This window comes from Rhea americana, unplaced genomic scaffold, assembly GCF_003343005.1.
Source record: "Rhea americana isolate MKP2758 unplaced genomic scaffold, rheAme1 scaffold_244, whole genome shotgun sequence".
Lineage (NCBI taxonomy): Eukaryota > Metazoa > Chordata > Aves > Rheiformes > Rheidae > Rhea > Rhea americana.
Genome location: NW_028186362.1, coordinates 302193 through 315520, shown reverse-complemented (window position 1 = coordinate 315520; position 13328 = coordinate 302193).

The following is a 13328-nucleotide window of genomic DNA, read 5'->3' as shown; positions in this document are numbered from 1 at the left end:
TACAAAATAAACAAATTAGAGACAGATTTACCCTTTCTTGCCACTGCAAAGTTAAAAGCTCTGTCCCTCTAAATCTTTTAAACCTTGGACTTAAGAACCTGATTAAAAACACAAGTGAAAYATAAAAAAAATGGCGATCAAAAAGCAGATTTTTATTTGCCTAAGAAAATGCTGTTAAAAAAAACACTGCAAACAATTTACGTGGTACTGCACTTAATCTATAATTCAAAACAACTGAATACAAAAATTACAATCTATACAGGAAAATGCTTATTCTGTATTTTAGTCAGCCACATTACTTTGTGGATCTACCACAACTCATTTCTGTGATTTTAAAAAGGCTCAAAAGCATTTCTGCTGCTTTCCCTAAAACAGAGACATTAACATAAACTGACAGCAGAAGCAGCAGTTGTGAAGTAATGTTCACTTTCTTTAAGAAATGATTTGTTCCTCACCTGAAGCCTATACTGAATTAGCAGACAGCTGCTGCCCTTGAAGTGTGTTCCAATCTAACTAATTTCAGAGTCATTCACAGATGCTGAGTTAGTATTAACCACCACAGAAAGGCAGAAAGTAGAATACAGTGATTATTTTTAACTAATGTTAATTCCCAAAGTAGAAGAGAAAAGGTAGGACTCCTGTCCTGTACCACAACTAGAGGAAGAACTGATACAAAGAAAAAAAAAAAAGGCAAGTACTCACCAATAAGACAGCATTAGTTTTGGCAAACCCTCGAATGATTTGTCAGCTATAACCAATAACCATCTAATTATTCATTGAATGCATAAAYATCAATAGGATCAAATCACAGATTATTCATGGACAGGAAGAATTAAGAAATTCATTTTTATGTTTTATTACTCACATAATCTTGCCCAAAGAATTCCTCTACCATTCCCACTCTGCCTTATATACTTGCGTTTAAATAATTTGTGGTATACACAAAACATTTTATTTAAAAATAAAGGGAAAACAAATGCAAGTAAATGCAAATTAAAAAACAGTATTTTACATTCAAAGCRTCATGTTATAAAAGCAACAACCTGGCCACAAGTCTTTCTGTGGATGAATTTTGTTAAAGTTGTTACCATGACGCACAAAGCAGGCAAATGAAAAATCTATGCCAAACCTTGGCATAATTGGGATATGAGTGACACACTGAAAAAATTGTCTATGTACTTGCAGCAAGTTTGAAAGAACACCAAGAACTGTATTAAGGGAACCGATAGGGCTTAGCAGAGCTATGAACAAAGCAAAAGAATGAGGAGAGCAAGTGACATGGTTCCATTACTGGAGAACAAAACAAATAATTAATCAAATAAAATAAAAATGTTGATTCTGACAAATTTAGCTCATCATTTAACAAGTAAAAATACAGATTTGCAGCAAGACAGCAGAATGTAACAACCAGTAGTAAAAAAATTTGCTGAGAGCAAGTCACCTCTTTTCAAGTGGAGAAAAAGCCAGCCCAGTATGGAGAGATCATGAAGAGCTCACAAATACTTCTTCYGATAACACTGTTTTATTTTTGATCAACTGATTTAAAGGAATAAGCTAGAAAGTGGTACCAAAGAATTTCTTAATAAAAAATACGACGACTGACTAATTTAGAGTAAAACCATGCCACTTTATCTTCATTACTGACATACACAGATATTCCTAGTTGGGAACRGACAGAAGGCTGAAAACGGTGTTGCTGTCAGCCATGGTAACTCTTCCACTAGCTTTGGAATAATACTGTAATTTTGCTTTATAAAAATTAATACTTCAAAGAGTTTTATATCAGACTATTTTGTTTAAAATTCCATATAATAGATGAATGCAAGATTTTATATATTGTACGGTACATAAAATTGTGTGTTTTAGCTGACAGTAAATTGAACAATCTGATATTATCTTGAAGAACGAAAAAGTCAGCCAGCACACACAAAATTCTGCATGAAATTCAAAGGAGCATCTTTTCAGCCACATCTTTGGACATGCCAATTCTTCTCCCTGAGCATGCAGATATTAAATTTTATATACAGAAAAGCACAACTGTGATGCATAGCTTAGCATCTGCATGATCAGCTGCATACTTCCAGCAAGCATATATACAGCCAGTTACATTTGAGAACATTTACTAAAAGCTTCTGCTGATGCCCCTCCCTTTCTTTTCCTATTTAGGGAAAAAAAAAAGAAAGAAAAAGAAAAAAAAAAAAAAAAAAAAAGAAAACTTGTCCCCAAGTTGGAATCCAGTAATCCATTACACATCCAGAAAAGTGTGTGTGTGTGTGCTCACAGCTCACCAAGGCACMGCACAGACTCCTCACCTTTTATTCACCATACTTCTACCCTACAAGCTGCACGATGCAGCYGAGAACAACTCCATCACCTCTGTGCCGAGCTCTGCCCAGGGCTGCCCCTGAGAAAGTCCATTCTCCGTGGCCTAGGGCTCTTTTTTGCAGGAACATCCTGAACCAGGCTGCACCGTAATTCAGACCGTAGCCCCGAGATGGGAACTGGCCTCACTCCACAACAGCCATCTGAAGCGTCAAGAGGATAACGAGGGCTCTCCAGGCAATGTAAACATCCAGGGAAGTCCACCGAATATAGAGAGGAGTCGTGCCTAAGAACTTGTTGCTTTGCCAAGGGTAAGACAGCATTCCCAACAGCTGAGGAAGTGGATTTATAAGGCTTGAAGAGCGCAGTTAGCCAACAAAACAAGGTTCATTTTACAAACCCCAGCTGAAACGTCCGAAAACACGTATCAAAAGTTAAGCTGCTAAAGCTTYATTTAGATATCTAAGTATTCAGACTGATTAATAATGAGAACTGCTAGGTTACCAAACACTGGAAAAATATCTGCTCTCCTGCAAAATTTGATCCGATGTCACAGCTTGACAAGCAGAACGAAAACAGAAACATATAGAGAGCTTGTGCTGCTCTGAGCCTATCTTCATTTAACTCCACCACTGGCTGAGGAGAAGAGGCTGTTAACAACTTCTGAGCAAGAAAGGTGGTTTTAGGGAAAGAATCCAGTAAAAGAAAAAAACCCAAACACTCTCTCAAGCTTCAGTAAAGCACTGTTCTAAGCAAAACACACTTTAAATTAGCACATTTTATTTTCCTTTTCCTCACACAGGAGAATTTTGTTTTGTTTAAGTATCAAAAAGGCTGAAATAAGGTTATTGGGAAAAAAAAGTGGCTGGTTGTTAAAGGGGCTAATGTGGAACAGATGCACTTGATCATAGAGTTTGTCTTAATTATTTCTTAGCATCTCCTTGGGTAACTGTATCAGTATTACTTTTAAAAGTCTTCTTTGTGAAACCATTTTTCAGGAATATATTTACCAAGGAGCCATGGAGACCACAGCTCATCTGTCCATCGCTCCCTGCAGGGAGTATGTGACATGCCACAGGGGAAAGAAAATACCACTTTATTATTCAGTTTTTTTAAAGTATATTAGTTAAGAAGCCGCCTGTTTAATGCCACCGATAAATAACATCAAAATGATGATATCAAGCCTAGAGAAAAACATTATGGCTTTTGATAAAAGGAATTCAAATAGATTTAATGAAAGATTTTGAAACATAAGCGCTTGGGTTTTTTGGGGTTTTTTTTTTTTTTTTTTTTTTTAAGGTACTTGTGTGTCTGAAGAGGCTAAGGGGTCATTTTGATGCTCACAGAGGCTTGTTGGGGACCCAGATGCATTGGAATAATTCTGGCTTTTCCATAAACTCCCAGGAAAACAAAATATAATTTTAATTAGACTTTAATTATGTTTATCATTACTGCTATGGAAATTGTTATTAAAGCACCAATACCAACCCACTCTTCATTTCCAGTTCTTTTAGCACAGTAACTGCATTCGGCAGGATGGAGGGGGCGGGTGGATCTAAAGCTAGGCTTCCCAAACAAATTTCATCCTTAATTCACTAAATCCCATAATAAACATTTACAAAACTGAACAAAACAGTTGGCATTTAAMAAAAAAAAAAAAAAAAAAAAAAAAAAAAAAAAAAAAAAAAAAAAAAAAAAAAAAGCTTTTTTAAAATTAAAATTTTACAGTGGAAAAGAAAGAGAACACACATAAAACAAGCTCTGAAATGTTAGAGGATGCACGTTTGCACACAGCACGTTCACCGTATTCACAGAAAAAGCGGACAGATCAGCAGAGGAGCTGCACCACGTCGCGGGGGAAAGCGTTCCTGCACAGTAGCTCGCACGCACGCACGCAGTACTTCCGAAACGCGCAGACGCGCCGCCCACCACGCCGGGCGGACGGCTCGGCCACGGCTGCTCGCGCCGAGCGCTGGATTTGCTGAACGGAAACGCGCGTATCAGTGGCTCCCCACCTCCCGACCGCAGAAGGTTCGCGTCGGGAGCCCCAGATTAATTTCGTCTGCAGCCAAGCATAACAACGCTTCAGAGCCTCACGTCCCGTCAAGGGAGAAACTCTAATTGGGTCTAACAAAAGGGCCACCGCTTAGGCACACGTGTTAGCACGGTTTGTGCGAGGTGGAAACTATTTTCTATTAAGGAGAATTATAAGAGGGCATATTTTCAGAGCTCTGGAAGAATGACGCATTATATTACATACATTGCTTTCAAGTATACTGCTTTCAAGAAAATATAATGTAAGCTATGAATAGCGCATAAATCATCTACTAGGATAACAGCAGGTATGCCGATTCTGGGTCAGACTCAGACACCGCCACCAGCGTCCACTTGTGCTTCACTTCACTACAGAAAAGAGCGAGAGAAGATGCTTTACAACACAAATAACAGAATCTCAACGCTTATCTTCAAAACGATGTGCTAGAAAGGAAAAAACTAAGGTGATAAAAGGATAAAGAAAAACAAACTAAGGAAATATGAAGGAAAGAAAAATAAAATTAAATTATAGGAACGGAAAAACACACCCCAGCCTCCCCCTCACGGCACCTTTTGCGCCCCTCTCCGATCACGGCTTCGCCGGCCGGGACAGGCACCTCGGCATCCGTGACTAAGCGGGTGCCGTACCAGCACCGCTGGTTGTTGCGAGTACCACGCCGCCACCGAACTCACAGTACCGATCTCGGGGGCCCGTTCTCCGCCGACCCGCGCCCCTCTGCTCCTCCCTCGCTCCCATCCGCCCTCCACCTTGAACGAACCTCCCGGGGTGTCCCTCTGCTCCGGCACCACCCGAGGCAGAGCTACCACGTGCATGGGAAAATCCATCACTTCCTTGTCCAAAAGGTTCAATATTAACAAAATACTCTGTAATATCTTTATAGCTTTCCCAGTAGGTGTACCAGGAAGCCTTCAGAGTTTTATCAAAGATGATTTYATGCCTCCATACCACGTACTTCTCTCATAGTCGTCCTATCTTTTACCCTACAGGCACTTTAGTTTTGTTACGGTCAGAGGAAGCTGGGCACCGCCGAGAACCTGGCCCTGTATGTTTTGAAGCCTAGGCCCTATGGTTAGGAGTTGCAATGCAAAGCAAATCTAGCAGTTTGCCAAGTCAGAGAACTACAAGTTAGAAACTCCTAACTCTGGAGAAAACAAGTGGGTTATCTGATTATAGGCACCTTCTGGGAAATGCACAATGGGAAGAATTTTTATTTTAGAGTTGCCATCAGCGGATTTAGTCCTAACAACACTCAGCCTAATACCTTCCCTCATCTCAGCAGGATGAAAAGCGTTCCTGCCTTTGAAATGCAGTCCTGGCTACGACGGCAGGAAAGGAATATTGTATCCCACTAACAGGGAGGAAAAAGTCAGTACCACACAGGCAGACACGTTCTGCCGGGAAGCCCTGCCAGAGCCATCGCCCACAGTGGGGAGTCCCTGCCACAACGCATAGCACTCGTCCCGCCTGCTACCGCGGGAATCCCAGCAGCGTGCACACCCAGACCAGTTAACCTAGGTGGCAGGAGGAAAATCACATCAGAAATCATCTGATTTGGCTCTGGACTTAGGACATTGGCCATCAAAATAGATCAAATCTTCGTTTTGCTGTTCCTTGTCCTTGTCAACAGTAGAGTCCACCAGCTGCCTTACTTGCATTCCCCACCCTCCGGACAAGGAAATGTCACTACAAACCTCCTCACTTACTGCCCAGCTGCAGCTGCATCTGCCAAGAGCCAATCAGTAAGTAAAAACATATGTGAAGAGTGATGCTAGCTTTGTCTGTCTTGGCTTATATACCTTAGCAAAACAAAGGCTAAAAGGGGATTTGATTGCTTTCTAAAAGGGAGGAGCAGGAAGGCACAACTAGAGAGGGGAAAGTATCATTTAAGCAAAGGGCAATGACAGTACAGGAAGCACCGCATACGAACCGGTTGCACTAGTGTTCAGGATGAAAAGGAAAACAAAGTTCCTCRTGGCTCTACAGCTCAGCATCTGAGACACCCTCCATACAGGCAAAACAGAAAACAAATATTCAACCTCTAGGAAAAGGAACTCACTGTTTTTATGAAAGGAATTGCCTAATAGCCAAAATCGCAGAAAAATGGGCCCAAGAAGTCTTTGCGGTCTTCTCTTAGGGAAAGGCTGAAACAGAAGCGGAGAAGATGGGGAGCTAGAGTAAAACGCCAGTGATTTTCAATATGTAGAACAATCAGCCCTTCTCCCAAGCAGGGAGGGGAGAAGGAATTCATCCCAAGAGCTTATTTTGATGACAGAGACACTCAACGTTTTTAAGGCACTCTACCAGACACTTGGCTATGGTAATCCACAGAATTCAAAACAAAAAAGATCTCATTTTTCAAACAAGTTACACTGTTTGCCGCTACTAAAAGGGGTTAATGAAGTGGTGACATATTTGCAAGAAGTGAGTATGTTCAAAAAATAAATGCACTATCATCCAGAACCAAAAGCTCGGGATCCACCGAAATCAGTGCAAATGCTGTCACAGACCTCAAAGATGATGAGATTTGCCACACTTACACAAAGATGAGGCAAGCAGGTTATGAATCAGGACCACCCTTCCTACAGCAGGCAAACTTTTCAGCAGACTGTGGGATAACAAGTCGTTCACAATCACTTTTTTCTTTCAGTTCAATTTTGCCTTTCTGAACATTTCCCTACTTAAAAACTCTCCACATAAAATTAACCTTAATGTTAGTTTCATCATCCTCAAAAATCGCTAGTCAAAAAATCACAGAGCTGGTTTTGACAATATAAGCAATGTTAAATATCTAGCCACTCTTGAGCAAACAGCCTTTCAAAATTCCTAAGCCATTTCAGAGTATTTTACAAATATAAACCTACAAAGGCTGGGGGGGGGTCGGGTTGGGGCAGGGGGGAAAGTCATCATTATCATAAATCTGTGGCATTAGATTTGAAACAAATTTAAGGTATTGGCTGAGGACTCCTAACTTATGTTTAAATAAACAAACCATTTTGTTCAAAAGAGTTCTGACACTCAGTGGCTTTCTGGTGGAATTTTACCAAGGTTACACTTAATAGAAGTATTTCTGATTTACAGACAGCATCTCTGTAGTGATAACGAAGGACATTCTGCARTAGAAATCAAGTCAGTATTTCACTAAAAAAGATGGAATTAGTATCACTCACATGTATTTATATAAAAGCTATCTGAGTACCACTGCAGGTATGGAAGAGARATAGGTATTTACAGAGATTCATCACCCAGTCTTGGGACACATTAATGTTAGGACAGGATGAACTGGCTTCAGGACCACCTATTTCCCACACCTAACTGCAGAGAAATGTTAGAGAAATGTTAGTGAGATGAATCCCAGTTACCATGAAACAATAAGAAGAAAACCAACTGCACAGGCCGAGACACATTATTTCATGTCAGAATAGGCCCCTGGAAAACTCAACAAATAGGAAACAATTAACAAGGACTTCACTGGCAGTTAAAATGTGTGAGTCTAAGTTCCTAACCTAGCTATTATACTCAGAAAACCTCTCCAAATGAATTATAAATTCATTTTATTTATTTAAACTTCAGAGGAACAATAATTCCCAAATCCATGGGTGGACCACATTATCTAATAGCTTATAAATCATAATGTAAATAGACTATTTCTACTGTCAGCACTACATTAAACTGATATATTTATTCTTATTAATGCTTACTTTTTGTTACTTGAAACAGCATTTTGCACTGATAATATAGCTTTGACCACTTGCAGACATTCAGAATGTAACAATTAAATACATTCACTAGCTTTAATAGGCATTTTTTTTCCCCCAAACTGTAGATATGAATTGAGGAAAGCTATCCAAGGCAAGGAACTTAATTCACTATTCTTACGAGAAGAAATGGTTTCCTGACTTGCATACTTCTTATTTTAAAAGAGAAAAGAAAAAAACATGGGGAAGAGTAAAGAAGTGAACTGGTATGCCTGTATTTCTGTTCTTCATGATGCATAAGGAATGCCTTAGTCTGTAAGGGTTCCTATGTGAATATAGGATATAATGAATATATATGAATATAGAAATATTTTAGATGGCAGCAGTGTGGCAAAGTTCAGCCTGCCCCTATGCCAGTGCGTTTCACCTGGCTGCTCCAACGGGCCGGTGCAATTTGCATCCCCACAGGGATTCCCCAGCAGTGCAGAGCAGGATCCTGTGCCCACTGTTACGCCCTTCCCCTGGCCTGTACAGTGGGAGTTATCCYGATTATTTTGTCCGGGGGTTCTTGTTTTGCTTCAAAACACTGCATTTAGGAAACAGACTTCCTTGGACTTTGCAAACAGAGATGGAGGTAAAGGGGAGTGATACAAGGTTTTGGTCTGCCAAATGAAATTACACTCTTATTAGAAAACAAGCAAGCAACTAGTGAGAACCCAATGACATAACACAAACATCTTGCAGTTTCCTTCAGTAGATTAAAGGCAGTTCATAAACGAACTTTTAAAAACAGTAAAAATCAAGATACACCTCCACCTCAAACACTCTTAAAACCTAATTCTAAAATTTCTCCTCTGCTGTTTTTTTTTAAATAGAAAAAAATCCTTTAGAAAGGATCATACAGAAGGGTAATATAAATATCAGTACACGTTCAAAAGAAATAAGAGAGCTGTGGTCAGGCCAACATGGAAGCACTCAAACAGGCACCAGCATTTATCGAGTACACTGGTCATTTCTCCCTTTGATACTTGAAAATTATTTCTCCTAGAAGTCCATGTAAACTTTGAAGTTTCACACAAGAGYTTGAAAGAAAAATAGAGTCTAACCAGCTGCTAACTATGATTCTTTAGCTAGTCATTTTCGTGTATATTATATGGGAAGCTTCAAAGAGAATAACCTGAGCAATGTAAGAAGCCAACAATGAAACTCTTTGAAAATTTATACTAGATAAAAGAACCTGTAGTCTCAACACTTATACTATGTAATCCAGAAAATGATAAAAACAGTTCAGCAGAACAGCTGGACTCCGCTGAAACAGAGCAAAGCCAGCGTCTGATATACAATTTGCTCCGCATACGCTAAGCTGCACAAGACACACTTTCACATTCACAATAAACCTCTTGTAACAGCCAGTCCATTAGATGATCCACTATTTCTGAAACCTCAAAGTCACAGGCAACAGAACTGGATAAAAAGGGTGTTATCAAAAGAAAAGCAAATTACAAAAGAACATATCTGAAATTTCAGAGAGGGTGCTGTGTAACTAYATAACCAGCCGTGTTTCCCACGCGAGATGTGCTCCACATGAAGGCGTAACTAAAGCTCGTACCCATGTCCGTAGACCTTCCTAAGGATTTTACAACCTCACCAAGCATACTGCCGAATGCAGCAATCCCACGCAGCCTATGTGCTCCTACCGCCACGCAAACCAACACATCCACGAACATCCTGAGCAGCGGGACGACTCCGCAAAACACTGCTCGCTTTCCAGTGGCGGTCAGTGCCGTCTACACAGCACCTAACACCAAATTAAACGGGATTTCATACTCTGAAATGGAGCAAACGCTGTAACCTCCGTCAAGCTCAAAGTCACGTATTTAGCAGGCATTAAACTCTACGCACCCAAGAGGGGACCACCAGGATTTGCTCCTCAGAATGTAAACGTGTTGTTGCCCAGGGAAGAAGCATGGAGAGAAACGTGGCAGCAGCGCCCTCTCTCACGAGTGCACCGAGAGCCTCAACTACAAAATGGAAATAAAGAGGGGGTGGGTACGTAAACACACCACGGTACAAAATGGCTTGAACAGATTACTACATCCAAGGTAAATGTTTGATGAACAGCGTCAAAGAGCAACATATCAAAATGAAAAGATTTGCTGAATGGAATTGCTCTAGTTTAAATACCTAACACCTATTTCCTTGCTCTTCAGACTGTTTTTAAACACTCATCCTGAACCATCTCCTAAAGGGGAAGAGAGAAGAATTCAGTCAATATTGTACTTAAAGTAATATGCGAAAATTAGAAGAAATACAGTCTAAAGTAAATGTTGTTATTTTCACAGCTAACAAATTGCAAAACTGCAGTATAATCGGTAAATACAAAAATTATTTTACCACTGACRAGTGCGAATTCTGCTTTTACTAACCTTGAAATTTGAAACACATGCTCTGATTTCTGGGAGGAAATTCTTGTACATTTTGTTCCATCTCTCAAGTATTAATCCACAAATCAGTAGGCTTTCGCAGCCAAGAAAAGAAAAATCAGTAGAAYTCACACAGCTGAACTGAATTTCATGGAAAAAAGGTAAACAACCTCCTAGACAAACTATCTATCTGTACACAGCTTACGTTGTTAAATACTGGAACATAATGAACAAGTTTGACAATCACTGAGCAGCACCAGCTTAGCTCCAGATACCAGAGTAGCACAGAAAATGTGGGCTATTCAGAGAATAAGAACARTAATACTGCTTAAGGGCTAAAGAAGTGAATCTGTAAGAGAAAAATAAAGTTGACTGCAAACCAGCTCAAATGAAAGACAATACAAAGATGTCAAAGCAATGTCTTCAAGCAATCAAAAAGTGCAAGCCAAAAAAAGAAAAAAAAGAGAGAGAGAGAGAGAGAGAAAGAGAGAGAGAGAGAGAGAGAATTTGTGAACACGCAACACTGGTAAGTACTACCAGGAAAAGAAAAAGGGTCTGATGAAAAAGATTCATGTCCTTTTAAAAGCTGGGCTCATTTCCACAAATGCTCCTTGGATTCTCAGAGAGGGCAAAGAAAGGCGGAGGAGGGAGAGCTCCTCACTGCTGCCAGGCCCAGCTGATGCCTCCTGGAGCCGGGGAGTTCTGATGACTCCACCTTGCCCCAAAGGCGAATTTAGAACAAAGCACGAAAGAGTGGGAAAGGAGGTCTACTTTTCTGAAGACAGAAATGAGTATTTATGGAACAGAATAATAAAATGAAGGCTGTCTTCTGCTTGTGGGAAAGCGTTAGAAGGCACTAGAACCCACCCCCAAAATTTCAGGRTCATAAACAGGAAGGCCTCTAGAATTATTCAGACTCGGCTTAAGTTTTGCTGTGTTTTAAAACGGAAAACTACAAAGTACTTGCTTAATCCATAGCTGTCATCATTTGGTTTCTATGTAACAATACATTTCTATACATCATAATTTTTTAATTGCTGCTTCTATTTATCGTGACTCATTTCTGAGGCTGACGACAGAAGAACTATAACCAGGAAAACCTGATTAAGGAAAAACAAATATGGCAAATGACATTGCATTCTCAAGGTCTGTAAAAATGACAAATAAGTGAGGTTGTGCAGTTTCTGTAAGTTTCGACTTCTTGGTCAAGTATAACAAGACACTAGAAAACACACCATTGGCAAATACTTGCCAGTARCAATGATTATATACATTAACATAAGAATAGACCTCCCACCCTTCAGCAGTTTCGAAGAGTCCTAAGCAAAGGATGCTTGTTTCTCATGAGCAATTCACAGTGGTTTATTCATCATCATTTGAGTTTCTCAGCACATTTTCTGCATATTAACATATCTTTGAAGTCTGYTAAGAAGCAATGACCTTCCAGTTTCTGATGTCATTTGCCTCTTTTGGCAGGGTCATTCTGAACTGAAAAAAAATCAGCTGTTGCTTCCATTTCAGACCTTTCACATCCTCTGTTGCCATTCCTTCCTTGTAACTCACTGGCATAGTGTTTGTAATTCCATTACACTGAGAGCCCATTTCTTCTGCTGAACACAAAGGCAACCTTGAAATTGCAGGGTCAGATTTAAAAAGTAAGCCTTAAATCTGAATAAACAAATAAAGCCAAAGATCAGCTACGTTGCCAATTCTGTTACATTGTCAATGTGAAAACGCTCAGTTTCTCAGCCTTTCCCGGTGCCCATCGCCTTGAAGTCAGTCCTCACCGCCTGACTACAAGACAGCAGTGATGTGACCTTCCCACCCCACAAGCTTAGCTTTAAGGATTCAAAAGTTGAAATTAAATTCTGACACAACTAAGAGATCTTCCCACATTCATACAGATGCATCCAATAATTAAAATACTAAAACGTTCAGAGAAATTTTCTCTCGATATTTTCAAAAGCAAACTCTGTACACGCACTCAGCATCCTACGCTGAGTTATGACAATCCTTGTCTCTGTCATTTACCATGTCTTCAGGTCCTCCCTCTGATAAACATTCAACCATACAGCCCACATCAACCAAATCTGACAGAAGAGTAKATCCCAAAGACATAAGTATCATGCAACTTAGTATAGAGAAGACAAAACCAAATTTGTTCCACGCCGAAGGAAAGACTGCATCATGCGTGCCACAGCCGCCGAYGGTGCTGATTCGGCTTTCTAAAGCAGTCTGGGGCAACACTGGAAACAGCAGAATTCTGGTCAGATGAGTTGATCTAAGCAATCCAGGCAAGCCTTTCTCAAGATTGTCACCGATATAAAATTGGTAGTCAAACATCAGTTTTGTTTGTCCATCTACCACTATTGCTTTTATGGGCATAATTACGGCAATTTTGAGTGAAATTTTATGTGAAATCTTATGCATACATACTATTTCAAAAAGACGCTTCATGTACCACCAATCTCACAATACTGTCCATCAACTCCCTCATCTTATTTTCCTGAACAGTGGACCTACTAGAAATTCACTGCACTTACCATAAAGGATGGTGGTAATGGAAATCTAAATCCATTTTGGATTTATTAATCTGATGTGTTAAGTACTATGTTGGAATTAGTGCAAGYAAGCAAGAACAGAGATGCTACATTTGAACTACACATGCAGCACAATTCCCTAGATTTTTCTTTACAACCAGTTGAACTGCAAACATCGGTTGCTGGTCGGCTATGTCCAAACGGTGCATTTCCTGATCTGCTACTCASAGCTTCTTACCATGAATTCTCACTTCAGCCTGGATCCCTAAGCTTTCTGGGGAGAATCATAAAT